Consider the following 14309-nt stretch of genomic DNA (forward strand, 5'->3'; position numbering starts at 1 on the left):
TCTACGGTAGTTGTATGAGGTGAATTGAAAATACTATTTTTATAATTTTACAATGCAAATATTTTGTAATAAAAATACAAAGTAAACACTATACACTTTGTATTGTATTGTAATTGAAATCAATGTATTGAAAATGTAGAAAAACATCCAAAATATTTAATGCATTCCAATTGGTATTCTGTTGTTTAACAGTGCAATTAAAACTGCAATTAATCGTGATTAATTTTTTTTGAGTTAATCACATGAGTTAACTGTGATTAATGAAGAGCCTTTGTTATCATCACTGTTGTCTTAGCTGGCCAGAGATTTCAAAACAGCATCAATCAAGTAAGTTTTTCATTAAATAGGGAAAAGGTAGAAAAGGAGAGAGTGGATTTAAGTCTCACCCTTCTTTTAAAAATTGTGAGATCTGCATTTCTTTCAATTTGTGTACAACTCTGACTAATTTAGCTGCCTTATATAACAGGATCCACCACTTTAATATCTGAGTACCTCCAAAAGACTAGACAACCAAAAGGAAAGGGGCCTTATTTTCCTATCTACTCTCTGTTAAGTAGTTGGGGGCTATGGAGTTTTGTTTAAATGGTATTTCCCCCTTCTCTGCCACTGGACTGAGCCAGTCTCTGCATTTGATTTTCATCATTTTTGTTTGTATTACAGTAGCATTGAGAAGCCCCCGTAGAGAACAGAGATTCTCCGAGCTAGGCAATATATACAGACTGAAAGTTTGTCCCAGCTCCAAAGAGTTTACAATCTAAACAGGCAGACAGAAGGTTGGAGGGAAGTAACTTGCCCAAGATCATGCATACAGCAGATCAGAGAAACCAAAGCTGGGATTGGATCCCAGGTCTACTGATTCAAAATCCAGGATCTTTCCATTAGGTCACACTGCCTGGAAGTAATGTTGTAACTCATTGATGGGCAACCTGCAGACCATCTGGGTTCTGTGTGTGGCCCACAAGAAATTTTGCTTACCTTTGCACACGCGTAGGGTTGCCAGATTTCACTGGCTTCCTTAGTCATAATTATTTTCATAATGGAACATGGTGAACCTCTCTAGTCCAGCACTCTCTGGTCATAAGAACATAAGACATCCATGGACTGGTCCAGCAACATCCATGGACTGCCATGATTTTAGTTTGCCAGATGTCCACTTATCATGGGTGTGGCCAAGTTTCCCGCAATCCCTTAAAGCCTGTTTACAGCCACCAGTCCCGGCTCTGTGTTCTGTGCTGTTATTTAGTTCTAATTTACTCCTAAATATCTTCTAAGAGTCTAGTAAGCAGTGAAAGTGTTGGTAATGCTGCTAGATCATACTGATTTCCCCTGGCTTGGCAAATTCTCTGGTTCAGCGCCATTCAGGTCCAAAGGGTGCTGGACTAGAGAGCTTCAATCTGTATTACTAAAGTGAAACATGTAAAGCAAATACCTGTAAAGTGAGGTGCATGCTGATCACACACAACATTAGCAGTGAGAGCCACGCGCTCCCTCTGCATTCAATGAAAGAGCGGTTCTGGTTCGATTGGCACAACCTGCAAATTCTAGACACGCAAGCGCAGCTAGCAAAACTGCCCTATTCCAGGAGATCATCTTGGTTACAACAATCTTGCAGCCCACTGAGATAAAGGAAGGACACTCATGTGGCCCACTCACTCACCCAGGTTGCCCATCGCTGTTGTAACTCTTTTCTGTGTCATCCTGAGTTCATCACACAGATTCCCATATAATTATCCTTTTCACCTAAAACTCTGATTTTTCTGGCACCATCCCCAAGTTCCAGATCATGCCATGAACTCAGCAGGGAAAGTGAGGTCTTAGTCAACATCACAGAATGCCCCTTTTCAGCTCATGTTGGCAGAGTCTATCACACCAAACAGTCCCATGTAAAATTCTCTGAGCCCTGCATCAAGGTGGACTAGCCGTACAAATCTGGGAGAGGTGCACTAATGGAGGATGAAGGGCGGGGTTCTCTTCCGAAGTGTACATCCTTCAGCTCTCCGTAGCTATACTGGTGCATTATAAAACACACTCCTAGTCCTAAGTGCCATGTGAAACAGATTATTCCAACCACATGTTGTAAGGAAACAAGTGTCATACTGTGCAAAAATATGTCTGTGTGTGTCAGCAAGGTGATCTTATGGAGTGACAGCAGAGTGGAAGAATTTCAAAAGGAATTAAGCAATTAAATTTAGAGCCAATATCATTCCTATTCGTTTATAATTTGGCGTAGAGTTTCATTTCAAATAAAGGTTTCAGAGGATAACCACGTTAGTCTGTTTCAGCAAAAATAATAAGGAATCCAGGGGAATCTTAAAGACTTAACAAATTTATTAGGGCATATGTTTCAGCCTAATACATTTGTTAGCCTTTAAGATTTTACTGGACTCCTTGTTATTTCAAATAAAGATAGTTACACATTCTTATTTTTTTAACTCTTACCCTGTTATATTTTTTTCTTGGACAGGTAATACATATGCTAATAGAATTATGCTTATTATTGCAGGCATAGTGCTGCTTGTCAATGAAGCTTCATTAACAGCGTTATCACTGCCTGACATTTATCTTATAATTTTCCAGAGTTGACTGTTACATCTCCATGGAAACCCAAATTGCGATTGAAACAAGTGAGATAATAAAGGCATCCATAGCAATTGACAGCATGCAAGCCCAATATATTTGCAGGCTACATTTGTTTATAGTTCCTTAGAAAAATCTGTTGCATTCGAGATTTTTTAATATTACCTGCCTGCTCTCTTATTGTGACAGGTGTTTATTGCAAAAGTTTACCACATCTTTGATTCTGGTTTTGAATTAGGTTGATACATTTTACTGAACTCTTCAAGAGATATTAGAGTGCTGAAGATGTAAATTTCACTTGTTTTTTGGATGAAATGTGAAATTCTTTGTGGATGATTAGGAAGAGGGCTTGTGTGGTGTTTTGTTTTGTTTTGTTTTTAAACAGCAGCAATGCTGTTTCTTTTCCTCTTAGTATGCAAGAAAGATCTCGTACTATTTTTTTCTTATACCTAAGGACTTGAGCTCTTTAAGTTCATGACTCTAAATCAATTTAGATGGTGCCTCAAAGCATAGAGTCATGAAACTGGAGTGGGTCCAGAGTGAATTAATCTGAAATTAATTTGATTTTGAAAGGCTCCATCTGGCTGTGTTTGGAAAAGGCCGTTAGACAGATATATAAACAAATGATCATCTGCATTCTACGTGCCAGATGTGGTGTCAAAAAAATGAAGAAATGACTTTTAAAAAAAATCAGCTAAGGGGGATTTGGATATAATGATGCACATCCACTTGAAATTACAATTACATTACAATTTCAGAAATAATTCTGTTTTTATTGATATCTCTAAAGAAGGTACAGGAGACAAAGAAAGGCCTGATAGTATATTATTTTTAAAAATAAGAAAAATTGAATATCTCTGCTTGCAAATTTCTCATAAATAAGCACAGCTAAATGCCACTGTCCATATCCTTAATATGAGCAGTACTCTGCTCTTCCTTTCCAAATTTTAGGAAAGCCATTGAGATAAAGCAGTAATAACAGATGTGAGTTGTTGGCCTCCCCCTTTTTGACATATGCTTTTGGACCTTATTAAATTAACATTCAGAACTTGTATAACTCAGTGGTAAGCTGGTGTGCATATATGTGTGTATGTGGGTCTTTGTGCCAGTGTAGGAATGTGTTAGTCTAAAATACTTCCTGCAGTAATCATTTGGCTATACTGTAGGGGATCTAGTATTGTTTTTCAAAAACAAATGTTTTTCCTCCCTCTTGTACACTGTGTCCCATAAACAACTAAGAAAATCCTTGTACAGCTCAGAATAACATGTAGATAAATGCCATTCTGGATGCAGTTCACTAAAACTGGCACTATATTTGTTATCCCCTTTTAAACATAAAAAACAAAACTCTTTCATATTTGCTGTCTGAAGTCTTTTGACCCAAGGAAGAAGGGAAGTGAGTAATAACTTAGCAAATGTTTAGCAATAAGTGTTTAGTATCTGTGGAGAGGCTGAGGTTGTTGACAAGAAAACAGATGCTCAAGCATGATCTGAATTTAAAGTGAATGGCACTATTCTAATTCAGTTGCTGACATGTCGTAAGTGTGTGTGATTGTTGGTGTAATCAGATTTTAAAAAAACAACAACCCTGTTAACGCCAATAAATGTCTCCTGTCACACAGGAAAAAAAAGTATATTTCATTGTAAAGGTGTCTAATTAGGAGAGCACAACATTAGTAATCATTTCCATTAATATTAAGTGGTCAGCTACCTCACAGTCATTTACATTTAACCCCCTTCCTCCATTCCCTGCCATGCAAATCATTGTACCGAGGGCATAATTATAACTGCAGAACAACCTGAGATCTTGCACTTATTTGAATTGCAGTAGTATCTAGCGGCCTTTGTTGGGCCCCATTGTTTATGCTACACACAATTCAGGCTCTTAGGCAACAAAGAGTCTTTGCTCCAAAGAATCTACAAGAAGCAACTGGAAAAGATGTCAAGCAATGAAACAAAAAAGTGTACAGTAAGCATCACCCATCCTACTGGGGTCACCTGGCGGTGTTTTTATCCTGACTGTGGCAAAGGTGTGTTTTGAGAGAGAATCTGAAGGAAAATATAGTTAGTGGGGTTTTTATAGACCTTGGCATCCTTACTAAAAGAATATCCAATTGGAGAGAGAGAAAAAACACAGACACAAAAATATGTGCACGTAACTCTGTCTTTTAATAGGTCAGCAGAAAGCAAAAAGCATTACAATGTAATACTCCCACATTGCATGTTATCATGTCATGGCTTTGTGTGTATGTGAATCATGTCTTTCTGCAAGGTACAATAAGACAGTCAGTAATTACACATGAGATGATAAGTCAGGGGCTGGCGACCTAGGCTAATGAGTGGGCCGCATAAGCAGCCGTCCTTCATCTCAGTGGACCACAAAATTGTCATAACCAAGATCAGGATAGGGTAATTTTGCTAACTGTGTTTGAATACCTAAAATTTGCGGGGTGTGCCAATTGAACTGTATCAGTATGTTGGGTGCAAGGAGTCAATATGTGCAATCAGCATGTACCTCATTGCACATATCCTTGTTTTATGCACGTATCACTTTAGTAATAAAAAAAAAACCCACGAGAATAGATACCAGCGGAATCTGGGTGCAATGGTAAACAAAATATCTTGAGGGCCACACATTGAACTCTGAAGGTAATTGGCTATCTATACAGACTACACATCAAGGAGCAGAACTCTCAGCCTTCAGCTCCTAAAGCACAGGTCTGTGCCAACTGAACGCTAAATGCTTTTCCATTAGCCTCAGCTGTCTGATAGATAGACTAGAATTTTAAAAGAGCCAAAAAGATGGGTGTTAAACACCCCAATGCCTAGACTGCTTTGAAAATCCATTTTAGAGGACTAGACCATTGAACACTTAAATCGGAGTAGTACCCCCGTCTAGGTTGATACATGCAATCAGTTGTATCTTTAGTTGTTTCAACTATTGGCTGATTGAGCAAAGCTATTTATAAGCTTACTAAGTAGAACCCTCTGACTGTTGGAGCTGAAAGAAGTGTATTTTATTCCTCCTGCTGCATGTATTTGGGTAACTATACAAATTAGGTGCCTGTGTATAGTGTGCATGCCACCATAAATCATTACAAATTGTTAAAAGAGAGAATGTGCAGGCACAGCTAACCAGAAGAGCTGAGATCTATAGGGTTCTCTGAATGTATTAATGGATTTGAATATTGGGTTTTTGGTGGGGAGGGGGATTGTGGTTTTGTTTGTTTGTTTGTTTGTTTTAAGATTTGATGCAGCAAATGCACTAAGGTTGCAGGTATATTTGTTCATTGACTGAACAATTCAGGAAACATTCACTCCTCAAAAATATGACATTAACATAAAGTTAATCCGTAGTTTGACTTGACAATAGTACAACGCATTCAGAGTTCAATCTGAAATCATGGCCTTAAATCAATCTGTTTTGACCGCTCATGAAAGTAGGGCTGGCTTGGCCATGCTGGCTAAGCAGCTGATGGCCTGGGGTAGTTAAACATTCAGTCATTGTTTGCATGAGTGACTGTAATCTGGTAGGGGCAGACATTTACTGGTTTGTCTTGGGCAGCACAACTCATAGATCCAGTGCATGAAACTGTAAATCCCCATAGTGAAAGATTATATTTGCTCCAGTATGTACAGCCAGTTAGATCATTAAAATCCAAATGACAGAGAGATTTGGCATCTTTCCTTTTTTCTTTAGCTCCTCCTGTAACAATAATAATAATAATAATAGCAAGGTATATCCAGACCTCATATTGCATATGTTAAATTTTGGATTCAGCAGTGAAACAAAAGATCATCTATTAGAGCAGCTGATTACAGTGATTTGCTTTATGTTACGTACCTAGAGATTTAACAAATAGACAAGTGCCAGAAGCTGGACTCTGCCAACACCTGAAGAAATGACTTATTGTGAATTATTTGGGAATAAATAATTAAATTAGTTGATTTTTAATTATTTCCTGGACAAGTGGAAGAGATTCCCTCATTTACTGCCATTTTTAAAAAAAAGTAACGTGGCAGCAAATATTTCCTGCACACTGTGAGGGCAATCCGTGAAAATCTTTGCATTTATTGTTCATTGCAACAGTGGCCAATGCCAGGTGCATCCGAAGGAATGAACCGAACAAATAATCATCGGGTGATCCATCCCCCATTGCCCATTCTGGCAACCTTGCAATTGTATGTGAATACCAGTTTGTTATACAAGCACCAGGGCAGCACGACTGGAGTTGCAAAGCGGGGTGTGTGTGTGTGGGGGGGGGGGTAAGTCTTATATTGCATGTGTACAATATGATTACATGCACTGTATTGAAAGCCCTGCAAAGTGCTGCTGTATTAACCAGGTATGGTATCAGATCTGTTCAGCATTCCTTGTATGAGCACCAAGGAAACTTAATGTATTTAAAATAATGAAACCTAGTGTTTTATAGGAATTCTGCAGGGGAAAGCACAGGGTATGCCATGCCACGAGATGATGATTTCCAAAGTGGCATTCTTCTCGCAAAGTCAATTTTTGAACTTCAGTGCTTATGGCACAATAAGCTTCAGGAAGTGGCCATCTTTCCATGCGACATAGGCCCGGTCAAGTGTGGATATTAAAAACCCAAAGGCTCTTTTGTGCAAGCCTTTGGTGTCCCGGCCAAAATCCAATTTGGGTTATTACATTCAGTATTTATAACCTCCCACCCCAACGCTCTCAGTTTTAATGGCATGTGAGATTGTTCTTTACTTTCTGGCTTGAACCATTGTGTGTTAAACAGCTGTTGCCTGTCACCCCAGGAGGAAGTCATTCCTCTATACGGCACGTCTGTAAAGCACCTTGTGATCCTTCCAAGTAAAAGGTGCTTATAAATCTATGACAGTAATTTATATGGTCACATCAGCTTTATCACTGTAAGGATTTTAGGGCCATGATAGATCCTTTTCACAAAACCCAACACAACGTTTCCCCAACCCCAGTTGGGGCCAACAGGTACAGTCACTAAATATTTACGGCTATGTAATTAAAGTGCCTTTGTATTAAAATGGATTTAATAGTTTGTTCATCTGCAGCCTATTTTTTTCCTTATACATTTTCCCACTCTTTCTACATCTATAGAGCATTAATCCTGCCAAATGGAGGCACAATCACTTGCGTACAATTATGCCCATGTTTTGTAGCATTGGACAAGAGAAGGAAAGGCAAATCTGAAGACACCGTTAAAACAATTGGAGTTGGGGGAGGCTTGGAACAGGGAGAGAAGCTAGCCACAGTAAAACTGACAGAAAGGTTCACTTGAGGCCAAGAAACAGGCCTGAACTGAAGCTATTTGTCATTCATAATAATAACGCCCACTGACTGTTGTGGCTTGTTGTTGATGGAAATGAGCTTGCGTGGGTTTCTTGAGACCCAGACCCAAACACTGTAGTTCCAGGGCCCATCTCTAATTAATAAGAAATTCACTTTGAGAAGATTTCCTGGGGGATTAAAGACAATAGCCTGTGGATGCTGCTAGTAAATGTAAGTCATATTAAAACAATCTCTAGCTTCTCAAAGAGTGGCCCTGCCAGCTTCCTGAAATGATGGAACAATAGGTAGGTTATTAGAAGGAAAATTGGCACAAATTGAGAGAAAGGATGCTCTGGCAGCAACCACAAGCAGTCAGCCACTCACTGGCTTAATCTCTGCCCTCAGGCTGCTCTCCACAATACAGATGACACCTTGTCAGTGATTAGGATAACGTGCTGGGTCACCCCTGAGTCCAGTGGACTAAATTGGCCATAGAGGGAGGCTTACTGCAGTGCAGAGGCAGCTGGCCACATAACCTAAATTTTCTTTTTCGATATATCATCATCGGGGTGCTGACAGTAATTGTCATGGGATTCTGCTCTCGTTAGTGTCCTCGAGACACCGCTCCCTTTGTGCTCATGCTTTCAAGAAATAGTGAAGGCTTTAAGCTTTCCAGCATATTGGTTTGTTACCTCTCGGAAATCAAGTTTTGTGTGTGCTTTCTCTTTTTTCCTTGTTATTTTCTGAGTCGGGCGGGAGTGGGGGGAGATGAGGAAGAGCCACTTCCCCTGAGTTCCAGTGTATCACCAAGAAAAAAGAAGGGGGGAGGGTCGTTCTCTCTGATACCTAAGAAATCTCACCCTAATATCAAATATTTTCGAGGAAAGATAACGTTAGGGACATAGGGTTTTTCCCCTGTCCCCCTTTCTTTGGGGTTTCTTTTTTTTTTTTTTTGAGAGGGATTGCTTGGAAATTATGCCATTCATCTCATCATCTTGACCATACCCTACTTCTGGTGACATGCTTATTTCTCCCAACAGACAGGCTGATAATTGAATCTTAATTAAGGTTGCCAACTTTTTAATTGCAGAAAACCAAAAAACAGTGCCATGCCCTGCCCCTTCACTGAGGCCCTGCTGCCCACTCGCTCCATCTCCCCTCCCTCTATCGCTTACTGTCCCCCACCCTCACTTGCTTGAACCCGGCTGAGGTATGGGAAGGAGTCTGGGGTGCGGGCTCCCAGCAGCACGCACTCAGGTGGCTCCTAGAAGTGGCTGGCCTGCCTGCTCCTAGGAGGAGCGGCTGAGGGCTCTGCATACTGCCTATACCCACAAGCACCATGCCTTCAGCTCCCATCGGTTGTGGCTCCAGACCACTGGAGAACCAGAGCTTAGGGTGGGATAGTGTAACCTTGAGTGGGCCAGACATCACTGCCCTTCTCCAGTGTCTAAAGAAACCCCCACTTCCACTGCAGTACTGGAGACCCAGAGTTTAGTCTGTTAGGAATTTCAGCCCCCATGCCTAGGAGCCAGACCATTTCTGGGAACCATGCAGAGCCAGAGAGCCTGCCTGAGCCCCACTGTGCCACCAACTCGTCTTTTAGCGACCCAGACAACAGTGGTGACCGGAGCCAGCAGGGTACCTTTTTGACCATGCATTCTGATTGAAAACCCGATGCTGGGCAATCTAATTTTAATGAAGATGTTTGTGGGATTATGTTTCTGTTGTGGGCTCAGAGTAGATTTCAGGGTGTGGATTAATTAAAACTGGTTCTTCCCTTTCCTGTTAAGAACATAAGAATGGTCACACTGGGTCAGACCAAAAGTCCATCTAGCTCAGTATCCTGTCTGCCAACAGTGGCCAATATTAGAGGGAGGGATCACAACAGGTAATCCTCATGTGATCCCTCTCCTGTCACCCGTTTTTTCCCATTGATTTTTCTTTATCAGTGGTCCAAATGTGGTAGCTCCCTTGTAGTCAGAACAGGGTCTCGATTCCGCTGTGGGCCAGAGGGGGGCCGAGATGCTTGTCTACAGTCCGTCACTAGCTTGTGCTCTGGTTTGGAGAGGGCCAGTCCCAGAGTCACTGAGTCCGGCCTAGCTGCAGGAAGAGCATGGAATTAGTTCAGCCCCGGCCCTCATTCAGGACAGGGCGAGCCCAAAGTCCAGGGGCTGCAGGCAGTGCAACAAACAGCTAGTAAATATCTCAGCACTAGCTAGTTGTTGGGAGAGGCTTCCACCCATGAAGGGCAAGTGGCAGGGCAGTGCAGACCCGCTCACTTCACTGCAAGCCAGCCCATGGCCCTAATGGCAGCAGCTTCATCTGCCACGGAGTCAGTGGGGAATCCACATTGCAACACACTGACTCACTCCAATTATCCCTGGGCCTTGCTATACTCCCCCTCCAGGCTCACCTGTAGTCTCAGGGATCGTTCACCTCAAGCAGCCTCTAAGGGTCCATCTCTCTGAGGGATCCTGGTGACCCTGGCCAGTCACTGTCTTGCCCCAAGTCAATGTGGTGGCCCGGGTGGTCCAGGCCCATTGTCCTCTGCCTGTTGGCTCACCTCAGTCTCCCAGTGCGAGGAACCAACATCTGTCTCCTCCTGCAACTGGGGCCTAACTGAGCTCCTGACTCCAGCCTTTATATTTCTGGCCCCACCCCTTTATTTCTAGGGGGTGGGGCAAGACTGGTCTGGCTACACTCACTAGGATACTTGCACTGGCATAGCAAAGAACAGAAAGTTTTGAGTGACTTGCCCAGTGAGTCAGTGGATGAACCAAGAATACAGGCAGTCCCCGGGTTACGTACAAGATAGGGACTGTAGGTTTGTTCTTAAGTTGAATTTGTATGTAAGTCGGAACTGGTACATATTGTAGGGGAAACTCTAGCCAAACCTTTCTCCAGAGCTCAGTTTTATTCCCCCACACCTCACTTCCCTCAGTCCTTTATTCTCAAGCTGAGGTGTCTGCTGAGAAAAGCCGCTCCGCGTCTCCCTGGTCTGCTGGGGGAAGGGGGGGTGCTAGCTTCACGTCTCCCTGGTGTGCTGGGGGGAAGCAGCTAGTGCGGGGTTGCCTCACCCCGTTTGTAAGGAGGGATCCGATGTAAGTCGGATCCATGTAACCCGGGGACTGCCTGTAGAAACCTAGGAATTTTAAATCCCATTATTCTGTTTTTTGTTTAGGTCCTGATTCAGCAAAGCACTTCAGCAAGCATTGAAATTTAAACACAAAAATCCATATTCAGTAAAATACTTAAGCACATGCTTAATTGAATCTCCTTTAAATTCCAATAAACTTAAGCATGTGCTTAAGTATTTTACTTTGTTGAATCGGGATGTATTTAATCATATACTTTGCTGAATCCAGGCCGAAATGATGACTGGGATTAATTGGAAGGAACACCTACCTTTGTTGTTTGTTCATATCGATGTGTTTTTGAAATGTCAATTTCATTAGTTTCAATAATTAAAAACAGAACGCAATGCCATCACAATGCCATTGTTTTTTTCCTCTTACCCTGAATAACTCCAGCAGTGTGTACCCTTGTTGTCCTGCACCAAATGCAATTTGTGTAGTAATTTTTATCTTGTGCCTTGGTGTGTACGTGTATGTTCAAGGAGTCACTAGAAGATAAAAGGAATGGAGAATATAACTTTTAATAATGAATTATATTTGTTAAGGTTTCTAAAATATTGCACATTAATGTAAATAAGAAATCAAAGCACAAGTCACCTTGGTTTCCTAAGCAAAATATATAAAGACTATCATAGTAGAGGGTACCTTGCAGAATTAGCTAGTTAATGTTTCTGAAGTGGTTTGAAATAAAGGAGGAGGTTTTCAAAGGCCCAAATGGCAATTAAGTGCCTGAATCTACATGATGGGCTGGGAAATACGCTAATAGCCATTTATGTCTTTGAAAGTGTCCTCTGAATAGACCAGTATTTTTTTTAACTTATGCAAGTGTGAAATATGGTCCCACATTTCTCAAGGCCAGAAAAGATCATTATGATCGTTAGGTCTGACCTGCTGCATAATATTGGCCATAGATTTTTGCCTAGCAATTCCTGAATGTAATGCTAATAAGTACAATAGTATCATAGGGCTGGAAGAGACCGCACGAGATCGAGTCCAGACACCTGCCCAAAGCAGGACCAATCCCAGCTAAATCATCCCAGCCAGGGCTTTGTCAAGCCAGGACTTAAAAACATTTAGGGATGGAGATTCCACCACTTCCTTAGGTCACCCATTCCAGTACTTCACCACCCTCCTAGGGAAATAGTTTTTCCTAATATCCATCATAGGCCTCCCCCACTGTAATTTGAGACCATTGTTCCTTGTTCTGCCATCCATCACTACTGAGAACAGCCTCTCTCCATCCTCTTTGGAACCTCCCTTCAGGAAGCTAAAGGCTGCTATCAAACCCCCCTCACTCTTCTCATCTGTAGACTAAATAAGCCCAAATCCCTCAACCACTTCTCGTAGTTCATGTGCTTCAGCCCTCTAATCATTTTGGTTGTCCTCCACTAGACCCTCTCCAATGCATCCACATCCTTTCTGTAATGGGGGGCCCAGAACTGGATGCAGTACTCCAGATGTGGCCACAGCAGTGCAGTGTAAAGGGGAATACCGTAGTTTAGTGAATATAACCCGCACCCGTGTATAACATACACCCATGTATAACCCGTGGTTTTTCTTTTTTGTGTTAAAAAAAAAAACCCTTAGATTACCCACGGACATGTATAGCCTGCAGGTCCTGCATTCATCCACTCACTGCATTCACCGCACTCATGCCCAGGCCTCACACAGCTGCAGCCAGGCACAACCCACCCTCCTCCGGGTGGGAGAGCAGAGAGCACAGCGTAGGCAAGCTGGCCGGCCTGCAGGAGGGGAGCCTGTGCCCCGCGCAGCCGCAGCCAGGCACAACCCACACTCCTCCGGGCGGGGGAGCTGCTTGTGAGTAAAAATAAACTTGTATACCCCGCAGAAGTGTATACCACATGGGGGGCGGGATTTGTAAAAACGTGTATAACCTGCGGGTTATATACGCTAATTTATGGTAATCACTTCTGTAGAACTGCTGGCAATGCCCCTTCTAATGCAACCTAATATGCCATTTAGCCGCCTTGGCTACAAGGGCACACTGTTGACTCATATCCAGCTTCTCATCCACTGTAATCCCCAGGTCCTTTTTTGCAGAACTGCTACTTAGTCATTCAGTCCCCAGCCTGTAACAATGTTTGGGATTCTTCCGTCCCAAGTGCAGGACTCTACACTTGTCCTTGTTGAACCTCATCAGATTTCTTTTGGTCCAATCCTTTATTCTGTCTAGGTCACACTGGACCTTACCCCTGCCCTCCAACATATCTACCTCTCCCCCTAGCTTAGTGTCATCTGCTAACTTGCTGAGGGTGCAATCCATCCCCTCATCCAGATTATTAATAAAGATGTTGAATAAAACTGGCCCCAGAACCGATCCTTGGGGCACTCCGCTAGAAACTGACTGCCAAGTATCAAGGCCCTAAAACTTGCCGACTGCTGTGTATGGGTGAGCCTCTGCCTTGTGTAGGGTTGTCAGCACCCTGGGATTGGCCTGGAGTTTCCAAGAATTAAAAATTAACTTTTATCTGAAGATTATGTCATGTGATGACAACCTCCAGAATTACTTGGTGTCACATGGAACCCAAGGACAGTTAGTGAGGCTTTGCTTGTGGGGGAGAAGGCTGCTTGCAGGATTAGAGCCTTTGTTTTTCTTCTGCATTATTTCTCTCTCATTCATGAAGCTAAATTAGGTAGCTGATAGCAAAGATCTCTCAGATATGCAAACTGCCATGCTAGTGTTGTTGTGATCTGTGGAAGAGCTTTTAAACTAACAAGGTGTGGAGGACGAGCAAGAATATTTGTACATTAAAGCAATTAGAAAGGGATGAGCAAAATTATGTTGCTTGAGAGCAGACCTGTACATTTTTCTCCTGTGGTAATTCAGGAAAGAGATGAGTCATAGAAGACTAATAATAGAATGAAGTTTATTCTATTGCCCATGGAGCTGTGTTAAACACACTTGACCAAACTGTTGATCAAACTTTTCATCATCAGTTTTGATATGGGCTTTTCATGTAACTTTTTCTCCTCCCTTCAATAACTAGGGAAAGTATGAAAGTTAATTTGGGCATATTAATGTGTTCAGGTGCACAACCAAAAACTGAATAATTTGCCTGAGGTATGGCCTTAAGAAAGAGAAAATATGCAGGGCTTTTATTTTAAAAATACGTAAAATGTACAGTCTGGTCTTTATTCAGACTCCAGCCCTTGAGTGATATGGGTGTTCTCTTCTGGACAGTGTCATCTAGAGATTCTGATCCACAATCAAGATTTTTAAAAGTGACAGATGATTCCAAGTGCTGCTATTTTTATGTGATCATCTTTGGACATGCCATAAAAGGTCTGTTTCAGAGAGTGGGTGC

The 14309-nt window shown here is 42.1% G+C and overlaps 1 protein-coding gene across 17 annotated transcripts in view; it reads left to right on the forward strand.

The window, feature by feature from the left end:
• CELF2 (CUGBP Elav-like family member 2) overlaps positions 1–14309 on the forward strand; it is a 491927-nt gene that overhangs the window by 314948 nt on the left and 162670 nt on the right. The window contains exon 1 of one of the 17 annotated variants that reach the window (XM_075909082.1): positions 11200–14287. The exons of the other annotated variants lie outside the window; for them this stretch is intronic. The gene's annotated coding sequence lies outside the window, so the exon portion shown is untranslated. Of the gene's footprint in view, positions 1–11199; positions 14288–14309 lie in introns of those variants that run through there. 17 annotated transcript variants of the gene reach the window in all.

The sequence above is a fragment of the Pelodiscus sinensis genome, chromosome 1, assembly GCF_049634645.1.
Source record: "Pelodiscus sinensis isolate JC-2024 chromosome 1, ASM4963464v1, whole genome shotgun sequence".
Classification (NCBI taxonomy): domain Eukaryota; kingdom Metazoa; phylum Chordata; order Testudines; family Trionychidae; genus Pelodiscus; species Pelodiscus sinensis.